This window comes from Fundulus heteroclitus, chromosome 6, assembly GCF_011125445.2.
Source record: "Fundulus heteroclitus isolate FHET01 chromosome 6, MU-UCD_Fhet_4.1, whole genome shotgun sequence".
NCBI classification, from domain to species: Eukaryota; Metazoa; Chordata; class Actinopteri; order Cyprinodontiformes; family Fundulidae; genus Fundulus; species Fundulus heteroclitus.
In genome coordinates, this window is record NC_046366.1 from 2,620,290 (window position 1) to 2,634,854 (window position 14,565).

Genomic DNA, 14,565 nt, shown 5'->3' on the forward strand with positions numbered 1-14,565 from the left:
CTCTGACTCGCATATATCACAGCAGAATTTGGTGTGCAGTATTTTCACTGACATACAAATACAAAACATGTTAATGATCAGGTCCGTGCGCGTATGTTTTTCAGCACACTTTTCTGACTCAGAGAGTGTAACATCTCCTCGTTAGTATAGTGGTGAGTATCCCCGCCTGTCACGCGGGAGACCGGGGTTCGATTCCCCGACGGGGAGAAGACTCTTTTTTCCTCCCCCTTAAGTGTATGTATAAAATGTGAATTTGTGTTGAGCCTGTTTTAAAACAGTGCCTTCCTTTTTAAAATAGGATGTATCAAAGCTTGAAATACCCTACAAAAGGTAAGCGTCCCTGGGTGGGCTCGAACCACCAACCTTTCGGTTAACAGCCGAACGCGCTAACCGATTGCGCCACAGAGACATGGCTGTGACACCAAATGTCGGGACAAAAGAGGTTTCAGAAGACCTGAGTGATCTGAGGGTTAGTAGCAACAGCAAAAAATATTACATAAAACAGTAGAAAAAATATTTCAACTAACTGAAGTCAATATGTGTAAAGAATAAAATAGGTTTTCTATGCTTTTATTTTGAAAAGTAGTCTTAGCCGTTACCACCATAATGCGTAGTGTTTGCTTGACCTACAAAACCAAGTGAGGGCTGATTTGACTGTCGTTTTCGAAGTGGTGGCTGGCTTGACTGCAGTGTTTGAAAGAGAGGTAAAAGTAGCCGTGCACCAACAGCAGGTTCTGGTGCTCAAGAGCAAGCCACCAGAATTGATAGTGTCTTGGGTAGGTGTTTTTCGTTTTCAAAAGTCCGGTTGCCCCTGATATAAGCCTGTCTGCTGTTACATGTAGATATTTCACCCCAGAGTGAGTAAGGGGCTGTCAGAACATTTTTTGGAACACAGTATCCGTGTTTTATTTCCCCACCTGTAGTGCTGCTGTCAGTTGCTGAATATGCATTGGTGGTTCAGTGGTAGAATTCTCGCCTGCCACGCGGGAGGCCCGGGTTCGATTCCCGGCCAATGCAACTATGCTTTTGTCTTTCTCCTGTTCAGCTCTTTTGTTTTAGTTGTCTTACTGTTGAAAATTATTATTTGACATAATACATATATTCTTCATATCTTGAGATGAATGTAATTGAGCAATTAAAGTCTACTGACTACTAGGTAAATACAACCGTCATTTCATCCTCCCAACCAATCACAAACGCAGACCCAGGATTGTGCCGTCACCAAGCTCCACCCCCTTCCAAGAGTTCAGAGAGCATGTGATCTTTTTTCTTTGTAAAAAACTTGCAGTTTTGGTAAAAAGTTGGTTTAATAAAGGGTTGAGTTAGAATTCAGTGTGTTGTGTCCTTTAACTAAAAATAATTTTTCTTCTATATCAGTCAGTCCTACGGGAGGGCATTTTGCCCTTCTCTCTGTCACAAGACACCGCATCTCCTCGTTAGTATAGTGGTGAGTATCCCCGCCTGTCACGCGGGAGACCGGGGTTCGATTCCCCGACGGGGAGGAAATAATTTTCTTTTAAGTATGTATTTGTCTGCTTAAGGTGACGGTAGGTTGAAGTAGCTCTTGTTTTCTTGAAGTAGAATGTTGTAGATGATGATGGCTGTTTTCCTAGGTTTCCCCCACTGTATTTATAAACTGACCCTTGTCGCACTACTTTAGGCAGCAAAAACACTCCTGTCTCATCCATGCAGCTGTTTGTTAGCAGTTAGTAACTAGTAAGATAAGATAAGATAAGATAGTCTTTATTGATCTCACAATGGAGAAATTCACTCGTCACATCGGCTCATACAAGAAGGTGCAGAGTAGGGAAGGTGCATTCAGTTATATACAGTGGATCTTCATATCTACAATGGATCAAAAGAATACCAAAAAAAAAATACAAAAAAGGAAATAGGAATGTAAATGTCTCATTTACAAAAAAAAGGAAACAGGAATGTAAATGTCTCATTTACATTCTTAGTGGTCTATATATATTATATATATATATATATATATATATATATATATATATATATATATATATATATATATAAACATATCTATATACTTAAATATATACATATATCTATGCGCCTACATACATACGTACCAACGCGTATATACATGCATATACATTGTATACATTTGTACATACATACATACATACATGTGTACTGACTTATGTTCAGGTGTTGATGGCAGCAGAAGTCACTACATCAGGATTATTGCACGGGTTGTAGGACAGTGTATTAAATAGATTATTGCACATTGGTTATTGCACATTAGTATTAGCTTCCTCAAATTTCCTTATTTATCTTCAGTTTAATATATTGTGTAGAATATGAGTTTGCGAAGCTAACTTTTTGGTTAGCTATACCCACCACTGACTGCAATCAGTGTTGTTTTTGGCAGCCATCTTAGTGTGTGTGTGTGTGTGTTTGTTCTTACATCAGAGTGAGGACCATCACCAGTTTTTAACCAACAAAGTGAGGTCATTTTTGGGAAGTGAGGACATTTTCCTGGTCCTCACTTTGTTTCATATAGTAATGAGCTCTACTAGCCATATAGATATTACTCTGTCTTTTTTATGAAGGTCCTCATTTTTAATTTGAAATGAGTCTGAAAATTCACAATTCTTATACTCACTAGGTCCCTCTACTGTATAGTTCTGCAACTGCACTCAGGTTTCCACCAAACTGGTTCTCTACTGCTCCAGTATAACTAAGTATAACTAAGTCTGAAGGCATATAACTAAAAATAGTTATATGCCTTCAGACTTATTCAATGCCCAGACAGGGAACATGATATTCGAGCTAGACATGATGTTGACTTTTTTTGTAATATAATTAAACAATGCGTAGATGACAGTCCTGGAGAAGCAGGTAACAGGTAGACATGAAAACAGACTGCTAACAGCGGGGATTATGGGCTTAACGGGCTGGTGACAGACTGAAAGCAGAGCTCAGGTCATTATTGCTGCTGAACTCTCGGGAGGACCATTGAGCAGGAAAAGACCGCGTAATTTTGAAACATACTGAGAAACTGTAAGAACAAGGTTGTGTTCCGCATTACCAGGAGATGCTAAACTGTGAGATGAATCAAAATCATCCACTGAAAAGTGCCTCAAAAGGAGGAAAAACCTCAAAGGTCACAAAAGGTCAGCAGTCAGATTAGCCTCATTCAGTAACAAAGCCTCACAAAATCTGGGCCAAAACTGAACTTTTGACCACAAAGGGATCTAGTGCCATTTTCTATGGGTTGGTGATGCTATGGTGCCCAGAGTTATGGTGCAAGGAGCCTCCAACCGGCTCCTGGCAGGTTCAGAGGCCAGACAGCGGATGTCTCTGACATTCATGAAACCCCTATTCAAACTTCTGTGCATGTTCCTATGGTTCAATTGCTGCACCCAACTCAGCCACAGAAAAAGATAGCTTTTAAGCTTTTGATAAAAAAGAGTCGTTGCTTCCAGCCTATGCCTAATAGAAGGCCTCAGTTGTCATGTTAGGGTTGAGTTCTGGCACTCGCCAACTGGTTATGGAGGAAGGGGAGGTATTGTTTTAATCGTTTAATGAGGCTTTTCACAACAATACCACGCACACCCTAATCAGATCTTCCTAGCCTTAGCAGCAGGGTCAAACAATTCAATTCAATTCTATTTTATTTATATAGCTCCAAATCATGAAACATGTCATCTCAAGGCACTTTACAAAGTCAAGTTCAATCATATTATACAGATTGGGTCAGATTATACAGATTGGTCAAAAATGTCCTATATAGGAAAACCAGTTGATTGCATCAAAGTCCCGACAAGCAGCATTCACTCCTGGGGAAGCGTAGAGCCACAGGGAGAGTCGTCTGCATTGTCCATGGCTTTGCAGCAATCCTTCATACTGAGCAAGCATGAAGCAACAGTGGGAAGAAAAACTCCCCATTAACGGGAAGGAAAACCTCCGGCAGAACCGGGCTCAGTATGAACGGTCATCTGCCTCGACCGACTGGGGGTTACAGAAGACAGAGCAGAGACACAACAAGAGAGACAAAAAAGCACAGAAGCACACATTGATCTAGTAATCTGTTCTACATTAGATGGTAATAGCGGGTGATCTGTCTTATTTGGATGATGTCACAGTTAACAGAACGCCAGACCAGTTGTACCTACTATGAAGATAAAAGAGAGAGAACAAAAAGTTAAAGCAGAAATGACAACACATAATGCATAATTGAAGAACAGTAGAACTCTATAGAGTGAGAAAATTAGATCCTGATATCCTCCAGTAGCCTAAGCCTATAGCAAACACACTCCCATTTCTGGTATGGCAGTGTAGCACAGCGATGGACCATTCTGCAGGCTGTAGGATATAGTTAAAATGTCATGCATGAGCCAGTCTCTTTATCAACTCTTCCCCTACAAATGGTACCATGCATTCCTGCTAAAGCCTCTCCCACCCGCAGCACGAAGGAAAAACAAGTGTTTCACAAAATGGTAGATTTTCCCTCATGACTCCATTCAAAGATCTTGCTGGTATCACTTTAGGCCTTGGGGACCAATTAATGCTTATTATAGGCAGATATTTAAGAAATCATAGAGTATGCTGTTTTCCCCCCGTAAAGTAATAATTTTAATTTTTGATTCCTGAGTTTTAACATTTGACAGTAGATTTCTTTGCTGTTTAAAATATGTGAAAATAAGAATTGCTGTTATGATGAAATTTATGACAGCCTCAGTTAAAATTATGACACAAACCTTTTTCTATAAATTAATCAAAACGAGCTTTTTAGGACAGTACAGCATGTTTATTGTATTGTTATTGTTGTATTTTTATACTGATGATACAACTAAATTAAAAAATATACAGAAAATCTAAAAAGGATCCTAATCAATATGCCCCTAGAATAACACTTAGTTGTTTCTAAAATAAACATTATTCAAAGTATAATGGATTCTTTTGTTAAAATTATTAAATTATCAGGGGGTAATAAATCAGAGCCACACAACCTCAAGGTTTAATTTTATGTACAGCATAGGTTTATTCTTCAGTGCATTCATCAGTAAAACGTAAAAAAACATGTTTATTTTCAAATCTTAAGTACATTTACTTCTCAATTACATATTAAAATGACAGAAAAAAGTTGGTTGGACTCCTCGGTTCTCACTGATGGTAAAAAACTTTTTTGCTAAATTAATTCTCCATGCATGCTCCTATTATTCACTTGCTGCTCCCCACTCGGCCCCAGAAAAAGATAGCTTTTAAGCTTTTGATGAACGAGAGTCCTTGCTTCTAGCCTATGCCTAATAGAAGGCCTCAGTTGTCATGTTAGGGTTGAGTTCTGGCACTTGCCAACAGGTTATGGAGGAAGGGGAGGTCTTGTTTTGTCTAATCAGGCTTTTCGCAACTATAACATGCACATCCAGATCAGAGCTTCCTAGCCGTAGCAGCCGGGTCAAACACACTCCCATTTCAGGTGTATCAGTGGAGCACAGGAACCTTCCCACAGCTACTTCAGGTTAGCTACTTGACAGTCCTTACCCGCTAATGGGGTTGTGTTCCGCATTACCAGGAGATGCTAAACTGTGAGATGAATCAAAATCCTCCACTGAAAAGTGCCTCAAAAGGAGGAAATTCCTCAAAGGTCACAAAAGGTCAACAGTCAGATTAGCCTCATTCAGTAACAAAGCCTCACCAAGTCTGGGCCAAAACTGAACTTTTGACCACAAAGGGATCTAGTGCCATTTTCTATGGGTTGGTGATGCTATGGTGCCCAGATTTATGGTGGAAGGAGACTCCAACCGGCTCCTGGCAGGTTCAGAGTAACCTGACTCTAGCCAGATGTATTTCGCTCCGCCTAGCTCCACTCTCTCTGTCACAAAACTCCACATCTCCTCGTTAGTATAGTAGTGAGTATCCCCGCCTGTCACGCGGGAGACCGGGGTTCGATTCCCCGACGGGGAGGAAATAATTTTCTTTTAAGTATGTATTTGTCTGCTTAAGGTGACGGTAGGTTGAAGTAGCTCTTGTTTTCTCGAAGTAGAATGTTGCAGATGATGATGGCTGTTTTCCAAGGTTTCCCCCACTGTATTTATAAACAGACCCTTGTCGCACTACTTTAGGCAGCAAAAACACTCCTGTCTCCTCCATGCAGCCGTTTGTTAGCAGTTAGTAACTAGTATTAGCTTCCTCAAATTTCCTTATTTATTTTCAGTTTAATATATTGTGTAGAATATGAATTTGCGAAGCTAACTTTTTGGTTAGCTGTACCCACCACTGACTGCAATCAGTGTTGTTTTTGGCAGCCATCTTAGTGTGTGTGTGTGTGTGTGTGTGTGTTTGTTCTTACATCAGAGTGAGGACCATCACCAGTTTTTAACCAACAAAGTGAGGTCATTTTTGGGAAGTGAGGACATTTTCCTGGTCCTCACTTTGTTTCATATAGTAATGAGCTCTACAAGCCATATAGATGTTACTCTGTCTTTTTTATGAAGGTCCTCATTTTTAATTTGAAATGAGTCTGAAAATTCACAATTATCTACTCACTAGGTGCCTCCACTGTATATTTCTGCAACTGCACTCTGGTTTCCACCAAACTGGTTCTCTACTGCTCCCCCTATACGTGTTCTTTTGGCATCCTCATCCATCTGGGACCTCTCCATAGGAATTGCCTTTTTTGAAGGCTGGGCCTTATCAAAAATCCTTGCATATGATTGGATAAGCCACATGTCTGTCATCTTTATCGACGTGCTATTTCAACCACTCACACCGAAGCCAACCCGTGACGCTGTGAGAGTGACGCAGGAAAAAACAAAAATTAGATTTTTTTTAATGTGTTTGCGGCTCTATTGGAACGCGTTTTATTGACAGTGAGCTGACAGGAAGAGGGTGGAAGAGGGGGGAAGAGAGACGGCAAAGCGCCGCGGGTCGGAGTCGATCCAGGGCTGACTGCGTCGAGGACTAAAGGCCTCCTAATATGGTTCGCGCTAACCGCTCCGCCGCGGACGCGTCTGCCAGGGGCGCGTCTGCCACGGGCGCGCCCCGGAAAACAAAACTTGCCAAATCCGGTCGGGAGAAGGGCGAAAACATTGTTTCCACCAACAAAGGCCTTCAGAGCCGTTCTCTGATGTTTTTTTAATGAAACAATATTAGGTAGATTGGACAACACGGAAAAAATAGCAGCATCAATGTTAATGCTTGCTTCCTCGATGCGAGCCGCCATTGCTGTCTGTCTCACGTCACGGTCGCTTCTCCACTACGTCACATCTATGAAACTCCAGCCCTGCGTCCTGATTGGCTAGACACTAAAATTGAGAAATCACTCTCTATGGGAGATGTCCCAGATGGAGAAATCACTCTCTATGGGAGATGTCCCAGATGGATGTGAGTGAAGCTAGGCGGAGCTAGGTGGAGCGATATCAATCTGGCTAGAGTCAGGTTAGGCTCAGAGGCCAGACAGCAGATGTCTCTGACATTGATGGAACCCCTATTCAAACTTCTGTGCATGTTCCTATGGTTCAATTGCTGCACCCAACTCAGCCGCAGAAAAAGATAGCTTTTAAGCTTTTGATGAAAAAGAGTCGCTGCTTCCAGCCTATGCTTAATAGAAGGCCTCAGTTGTCATGTTAGGGTTGAGTTCTGGCACTCGCCAACAGGTTATGGAGGAAGGGGAGGTCTTGTTTTAATTGTCTAATCAGGCTTTTCACAACTATAACATGCACATCCAGATCAGATCTTCCTAGCTGTAGCAGCCGGGTCAAACACACTCCCATTTCTGGTGTATCTGTGGAGCACAGGAACCTTCCTACAGCTACTTCAGGTTAGCTACATGACAGTCCTTACCCGCTAATGGGGTTGTGTTCCGCAGTACCAGGAGATGCTAAACTGTGAGATGAGTCAAAATCCTCCACTGAAAAGTGCCTTGAAAAGGGGAAAAACCTGAAAGATCACAAAAGGTCAGCAGTCAGACTGGCCTCCTTCAGTAACAAAAGCCTCACCAAACCTTAGACAAAACTAAACTTTTGACCAAAAAGGGATCAAATGCCATTTTCTACAGGTTGGTGGTGCTATGGGGCCCGGGTGGGTAAATGTATCCCTCTGAGTTCTGGCACTTGCAAATGGGTTATGGAGAAGGGGGTTTTAATCATCTAATCAGGCTCTTCACAACAATACCACGCACATCCAGATCCGATCTTCCTAGCCTTAAGTCCCAGAGAATTTCAGTTTTCTTGCAAGCCCCCCTCCCCTCTTCAGGTTTGTGTATTCACTCTACCTTGCTAACTGTCCCTATTGTAATGCAAATAACCTGTGACGGGTCCTAGTTCCTGAGCTGAGAACAGGTCATAGCCATGCTTTTCCAACAAGGCAACGCAGAGCCTATTTATATTGTCCATTCACCAACAGACTCATTTATATTGCAAAGCTCACTACGTGAAAGAAAGAACAACTTAGAGAATAATTGTATTTTGTCTTGTCTCGCCTTTTCATGTCATTCAACATTTCAGCTTAAAAAATAAACAGTATGACTTCAGTATTGGAGTAACATTGATTTCACCCAATGAAAAGCACTACATATAAAGTTACAACTGTCCCATTTAGCAGCTCAGTGCTGTGGTTCCTGTTGCAGAGATTGCGCACACCTGGCACTGTGTTGTTTTACCATGAGAATGTCTCTTCATCTCACGATGCTGTCTCATCTTTTCTTCTTGTATTGCCTTTTCCTGCATAAACTTCTAACAAAATTCATCAAATTGTCAATAGCTACAGTCCTGCCCTGGTCCTTAAATGGCTCCATTAGTTTCACAACAACGTTCTCAGACAGCCTTTCTCCTGTGGGGCGGGAGGGATCTTTTCCCAAATAGGGGATGGCACTACACATGTATTTTGTGTCCAGATCCACTGCAATCCAAAACTTAATTCCAAATTTATCAGACTTTGATGCAATGTATTGCAGAAAGGGACAACGAACCTTTGATGGAAATAACTGCTCATCAACAGGAATATGTTGCCCTGGACTGTAGGACACACACAGTTCTGTACAAACTGTTGCCAGATGTTTGAAATTACAGCAAAATTGTCCGTTTTCACACGTTCCAAATGAGTGTCTTTGTTGTCGAAGCGCAGATATTTGATTATTAGGGGCAGATTTACCATTAGGCGAAAATAGGCAGTTGCCTAGGGCCCCCAAGTTCCTGGGGGCTGATTATCCAGCCAGGCTTTGAGAATGATGTTGTTCCACCAGATGACCCAGGTCTGGCCAATCAGCTGTCTGATCGTGCACGCTGCTCAATAGTACAGAGAGGACCGCTCCAGGTGAAGAACAGAATCTTGCCAAGACATGGAGACGGGCACAGATTTACTTACAGCTATTATTTTATTAAAATAAAAAATGGAGAACAGATAAGTATTTCAATTCAATTTTCAATTTGCTAGGGCCCCAAATTTCCTAAATCTGCCCCTGTTCATTATGTCATGAAACCAGTTTCGAGGCATTGTGGCTTTGATGTGTGAATTCCCAAAGTCTTCTGACCACAAATCCCTCATGGTGCCAACACTGGGTCCATTGCCTTCATAAACAGATCTGCAATGAAAGCCACCAGCTCATACACACTCATTTTCCAGCCATGTTCTGTTATGCAACCTTGCTGGACTGTGCAGTCTCTGATGGTCATCAGCACACCAATATCCACCAAACAGATGAAGCTTTGGAGGCGACGTGTAGTTTTTCCGGCTTGCAAACTCAGCTGGCCCTCCAGTATATATAAACGTACGTGTGTGTGTGTGTGTGTGTGTGTGTGTGTGTGTGTGTGTGTGTGTGGCAAGCTTACGCTCCGCTGCAGCGTCGCGGAGGAGAGATCGCGCTGAACTAACTTGAGTTATATTTGCCCCCTAGTAAATAGGGCAGATGGTCATTATTGTATAAATATTCTTGCTAGCCGTCTTTACAACGTTCCAGCACATGCAGATATACAGCTGATCGCTGCGCTGGTGGCTTTGCTGTCTGAAATCATTCCGGTGTTTGCAACACTGATGATGTAGACCTAGTTATATTTAATTACAATTCAGAGGGCCCCATGCCTTTCTTTGCCTAGGGCTCCAAATTTCCTAAATCTGCCCCTGTCTTGAAACCGGTTTCAAGGCGTTGTGGCTTTGATGTGTGAATTCCCAAAGTCTTTGGACCACAAATCCCGCATGGCGCCAACACTCCCCTGTGCTGCCTTCATAAACAGAACTGCAATGAAAACCACCAAATTTGAAATCAACGTTTTTGGCATCAGAATGACAGTCTGGCATGTCTTGTAACATAGCCAAAGTTTCCAAAGACTCCCCCCCGCCAAAACGGTTTTGAGTGGGAAACCCATTTCCAGTGCGAACTCAGTGGGGTCCTCCAGTATATATATATATATATATATATATATATATATATATATATATTAGGGCTGGGCAACGATTAAAATATTTAATCGCGATTAATCGCCCTGATTAATCGCGATTAATCGCGATTAATCGCGATTAATCGCATTGTATTTACAAACTCCAAGAATAAATTCAAAAGTAGTGTAAAGAGCACTTTTATTTTAATGTTCTGCTGCCATATGAACAAAAGTGTTGTAACATTTGTAGCACTTATCAGTAACACATATTTAGTGTAAACCTCAACTTAAACATGTAAAACAAAAAATAGCAATAATAATAAATTAAAGCTTATTGCCACTGACAGGGAATTATTTAAGGGGAAAAAAATCTACCAAAAACAGGCAATTTCTGAGGTAAACGCAGGGAGCAGCATTACCATTTTATGTTCAATAACAAAGTTTAACTTGGCAGTGGTTACAACTAACTTGTTTCTGTCATATTCCATGCTGGAAGAACTTTAAACTGAAATGCTTGCTAACTCGATATGCTTGCGTTGCTTGCGTTTATTTGACGTTGACACGCGGTTTTTTGTTGTTGTGCATATAGTGAATGGCAGGGAAAAACAGGCAAAAAACACATGGATACTTTGAAACGAGAAGCGACTTCACCGACGGCGTCGATGCAGACCCCCCCCCGCTCTGCTCCACACAAAACTTGTTCCGGCCGCCAACTCACCGCCTCGCCTAAACAAATTCCTGCGGGAAACACCGCCTTCCCCATGCCGGCTTTGTTTTTTTCCGGCCAGCATCTTTCTTACTCTGAATCCGAGGTTTGGCTGACAGCGAGGTTATTGGCGCATTATCGCCACCTACTGTTCTGATTCAAACCCCTACACCGCAGCAACAGACCTTCACAAAATAAAAGCATGTGAGCAACATGCGTTAACGCGCATTAAAGAAAATATCGCCGTTAATAGTCTAATGAGTTAACACGAAATTAACGCGTTAACTTGCCCAGCCCTAATATATATATATATATATATATATATATATATATATATATATATATATATATATATATATATATATACACGCGCGTGTGTGTATGTGTATGTGTCTGTGTGTGCGCACACAGACACATACACAGTTATATTTGCCCCCTAGTAAATAGGGCAGGTGGTCATTATTGTATAAATATTAAAATATAAAAGCGTTCCAGCACATACAGCATTTTCATTGATCAGTTGTCAGCTGATCGCTGCGCGGGTGGCTCCGCTCCGCTGTCTGGAATCATTCCGGTGTTGGCGATAATGATGACATAGACCTAGTTATATTTAATTACAAATAGGATTTTTCCCCCTGCTCTCAGGTAAAACACTCGTCAACAGAGAGGCTTGAGCTGAAACCGAAACTGAAGGGGGTGGAATGGTTCTCCAACGACAGGGCTAATGGGGCATTTACATCTGAACAGGGATTCATGAGTTGTGAAGTACTGTCGGGGGGGACTAGAGGCTGACGAAAATTCTCGTATCTCTGGGACTTCTAGTGTTAATCAGTAGTTGAACTCCTCGGTCCTCGCACTGATGGTAAAAAAACTTTTGTGTGTGTGTGTGTGTATGCATTAGTGGTCTTATTCAATTCAATCCAATTAAATTTTATTTATATAGCGCCAATTCATGAAACACTTTCCAAAGTCAAATTCAATCAGATTAAACAGATTAGGTCAGATTATACATCTGCAGTTTATCTGGGATGCTATATAGTAATCTTTGAGATGGGGCAAGCCCATCCCCACTCTAGGCTTAGGTAGTTGTAGCATCTTATGTCATATTCTTGTTGTTTTCCATTCCAAATAAAACGTGATTCGGCTTGTCCCATTCTTTACATTGCGACTCAGGGATTTGGACAGGTAAAGATTGAAAAAGGTACAGCAATCTAGGCAAAATATTACTCGTTATAGCCATGACCCTGTTACCTAAATCCAAGGATAAAGGAGACCACCTCTCCATATCAGCTTTAATACATGTATTAATGGGTTGGTAATTTTCTGCATAAAGCTTAGACACAGGTTTTGTTAGTCTCACCCCCAAGTATTTCATAGAGTCCCAATCAAATTAATATTTTAATTTAAAAACGGGTGTTGGTTCAAAATTATACATAAGGGCTTGTGTTTTTTATGTTAAGGGTGTAACCTGACAGGTCACCATATTTCTGCAGTAAATCCATCAATCTTGGAATCCCAGAGCCTGGGATTTACCTTGTTAAGTAGGACCTTGTCATATAATTTGTGCAAGCGGTTCAATAAAAAGATTAAAATGATTCAGGCAGCCTTGACGCAACCACGATGCAGGGGATGCGTTTAGATAAACTCCCGTTCACTTTGATTTTGGCTATGGGGCAGGATGGCAGGAGGAAACCCTCCTTAAAGGTATGGTTAAAACTTTGTGCCAAAATTGGAATATGTTGTTTTCTCGTTGATTTATGTCATCCAGATATCCAGGGCTCTTATTGTATTTAAGAGAAGAGATAGTCTGATATTATAAAGCCTCATAAGAATGCCTTAGGTACATCCTACAATCTTGCAGGATTTACACTACCATCATTATTATTTTCTAACTAAGTTTGTAAATGCTGTTTCATTCTCTTTAAATTGAAAGTCGTTTAGTTGGCCAATGTTGAGTCTCCTCAGTGTTGATTCACGGCTGCTATCCAAATGTAATTTTAAATGCACAGTGGAATGGTCTGACAAGTTTCTGTGAGCAATTTTGGATTTGTGTACTTTGTCTTTCAGTATTATACATAAATAGGTAATCTATTCTGGAGTGAACAATGTGTATGTGAGTAAAATGTGTACTGTCTGTTTTGTTTTTGAAGGTCTCTCCAAACATTAACAAAAAAGAAAACACACGGCAGATCACCTGTCCGTTCGAGTGAAACAGAAGCTGTTTCAGCTCGGTCACAGAGGCAGACATTCAAAGGGCAAATACAACTAAATTAGACAGCTAAAAATACAATAAAAGTTGAAAACTTACTGACTTACAACCAGGCTTAAATTACCAGCCACTCTCTGCTGGGATGGAGTGGCTATATATGCACTTCATGTGATGTCACTGCATGGCGGCTGAATGCGCTAATGGATCGGCCAACGAATGGATGTGTCGGCCAATACTGATACAGATCTCGGCCGAAAATATTGACCGGACGATATATCTGTTGACCTCTACTCCTGACACATGTGGAATGACAATTCCACATGTGTCATTTGGTTGGCTGTAATAAACAGGAAGTAGTTGTTGATAACTAGCATGGACCAGAGATCTGTAATGGAGCGAGGCTTTAATAAATGTGGCAAGTTTTTTTAGTTGTTTTTTTTTGAGTGAGTCTTAGAAATGCCCGTGTCTCTCTGTCGGTCCATGCGTACCTGTTGTTGCTTCCAGACCTGTTTTCGAGCGTTACAGGAATATGCAAGAAGACGCCGGTAACAAAAACAGCTGATCAGTCACGTGAGGTAATCATTCGCTATGTCAGAATTGATTCGACAAATGTGTTTCCATCTCCTCTTACGCACATTTACTGTTTTTTGAAAAAGTCAAAAACCACCTCATGCAAGCAAAGAATTTTGCCATTTCCATCAACCCCTTCTAATGCGATCCTTTAAATGCACATTAAAAAATGTTGACAGAAACGCGACTTCTGTCTACTGCAATGTGTCTGAAAAGATGCGTTTGTTGGACAATTAATAAACTTGTGTTTTATAACAGCACAGTTTTTGGTCTCAAAGTAATAAGGAGGAAAATAAACTTGTGTGTTTGTGCAGGAGGATAGAACTGCAATGCAAAAATGTCCCTTATAGATGATCTCGCAATCTCCTTGTTTTGGCACCTTGTCAACATTTAAGATCTTCATTTTGCCCAAACCTACCATAAATAAACCTACAATAAATATACTAAAATTAAACTGGAATTATTTTTTGCCATGCCCATCAAACACATCCCATTGTTCTCACTCAGAGAAGTGGGAAGAATGTAACTGATAAAGTCACAGTTAGTTCATAAATCAAAAGCATTGTAGTAATAATACTAGTTTAATTAAAATTGCAGCGCCTGTAAAGCACTGGTATAGTATACCTTGTAAGTGTACAGCTGAATTCTAGCAATTTGGTATTATCTGGGGATTTGCTGCGTATTTCTGTCAGGTTTTCTCATTATAGTTAGAGTTCATCTTAGAGGATCAAATAAGAGCC

General features: G+C 41.0%; 4 non-coding genes across 4 annotated transcripts; all 4 read left to right on the forward strand.

Moving 5' to 3' along the window:
• The first annotated feature begins 135 nt into the window (after nt 1-135).
• trnad-guc lies at nt 136-207 on the forward strand. The gene has a single exon. It is a non-coding gene; the product is annotated as a tRNA-Asp (tRNA).
• Nucleotides 208-946: 739 nt separating this feature from the next.
• On the forward strand, nt 947-1,017 carry trnag-gcc. The gene has a single exon. It is a non-coding gene; the product is annotated as a tRNA-Gly (tRNA).
• Nucleotides 1,018-1,430: 413 nt separating this feature from the next.
• Nucleotides 1,431-1,502, forward strand: trnad-guc. Its single transcript has one exon. It is a non-coding gene; the product is annotated as a tRNA-Asp (tRNA).
• Nucleotides 1,503-5,859: 4,357 nt separating this feature from the next.
• Nucleotides 5,860-5,931, forward strand: trnad-guc. Its single transcript has one exon. It is a non-coding gene; the product is annotated as a tRNA-Asp (tRNA).
• The last annotated feature ends 8,634 nt before the right edge of the window (nt 5,932-14,565 follow it).